Raw genomic sequence first — 1,780 nt, 5'->3', positions numbered from 1 at the left:
CGAGAGAGAATAAATGTGCTTGGTGGGGGAGGAGGTTTGATGAAATTGGAGAGGATGAGGTGCTTTGTACCTGCCCGGAACCACGCGAGGACGTCCAGCCAATGCTAATCGGGAAAGTTCCCGGACTCCTCCTCCGCCACTCCATGAGTGGCTCCAGAGTATTAACCGAATCAAGGGCATGCGGAGTGCTTTTGGTCCCTCCCGAATCCGGGCGGAAATTTTTCAAATAACAATGTGATGTTTGACCTGTGCTCGAGCACGGGGTTTTCACGGGCGCCTCGATCAATGCCTACAAGCAACTCAAGGGGGTTCGTGATAACAGGTTGGGTAGCAAGCAGACGAATGTGTCCGAGGATGCTCTAGGTTAAGGTTTTTCCCATTCTCACTTCGGGGGGATAAGCATGGATTGGCTAGAGAGACTCCCCAACCTTCCATCAAACTTGGGGGATGAGTTGGGCGGATAAGTTTATTGCAAAATTTTTCTCACCCGGGCAATGGCGGCACTTCGAGATGAGATATTGGCTTTCAGCAAGAGCCCACGGAACCTTTGCATGAGAAATTTGGGAGCGTTTAGAACGATGGTTGAAGGAATGACCGCCTAATAATGATATGCGGAGGTCGATGATACAACAAACCTTCTATCAGGGGGCATCAAGTACTATAAATCAGCGCGATAGTCAAATCATTTGGCTGGGGTAATTTCATCGAAGATTGCTTTATGACGAAGCTTGTTGAGATTCTTGATGAGAAATGGACGATACATCTCCGTATGGGCAAAGGTAGACGCCATGTTCCTCAACGGCGACCCTAAGGTTATTCATTTGCATAAAGGAATTACAACCAACCATGGGCAAGGTATAGCGGAGTTGACAACTACTATGAACCAATTGGCTAAGGTACAGTGCAACAAGTCCAAAACCCTTCGGCCAAGTGAATGCTATGGAAGGTGTTATCTCTGCTTACCCAACAAGAGAAGCAAAGAAGGCACAAAAACAAGGGAATTCTTGAGCTAAGTTTGCTGAGATTGTGATGGGTTTCAAAAATGATGGCTATCGACTGAAGCAAAATGTAGAGAGGTTACAATATGTGAACAATTTTCAAGCCAATGGGGCAGCTCTTCAAACAACAACAGTGGAAGACCTCAAGGTAATTGGGCAATCCAAACAACAAAACAGTGGTATTGGGGGAACAACAACCAAACATAACAACTGGGGCAATCAAAGGCAACCATAGGGAATTGGAATGGTATAACAACAATGGGGTGCAACAATAATCCAAGGTGGATGGAATAATGGATCAAGGAAACCGGGGGCAAGGCTTTCAAAGGCCCCAATGTACCAAACCGAACAATCCAACCCCCTTTTCCCTTCTCAAGGTCCTAGTTCTTCGGGTAAATGATATGGGTAGAATCGAAATGATTGTTCGAACAGAATGTGAAGAAGAATGCGGATTCGGATGCACAAGTTGGCTTCCCGACAATACCTCTATCAGAAATTTGAAGGTGGCAAATTAGCAAAATCTCTCAATCATTGATACTCGCTCCGAAGGGTTCCCTACCAAGTGATTCGGGTAGTGAAACCCCAAAGGGTTGGGAACAACCATGGTCATGGAGGTTTACAACTCGAAGTGGGAAGAAGGGCGGTGATGTGATGCCTCGAACAAAAGCAAGTTGTTGATGATGAATTGTTGAGTTGCAAGAAGATGCGGTGCCTTGTAGTTGAAGATGTGGTTGATAACAATGTGAACAATGAAGTGAGGATACAGGCAATGTCAATCCCGG

This window comes from Nicotiana attenuata, unplaced genomic scaffold (genome assembly GCF_001879085.1).
Source record: "Nicotiana attenuata strain UT unplaced genomic scaffold, NIATTr2, whole genome shotgun sequence".
NCBI classification, from domain to species: Eukaryota; Viridiplantae; Streptophyta; class Magnoliopsida; order Solanales; family Solanaceae; genus Nicotiana; species Nicotiana attenuata.
The sequence above is the reverse complement of the archived record's forward strand: the minus strand, read 5'-3'. Positions refer to the sequence as shown.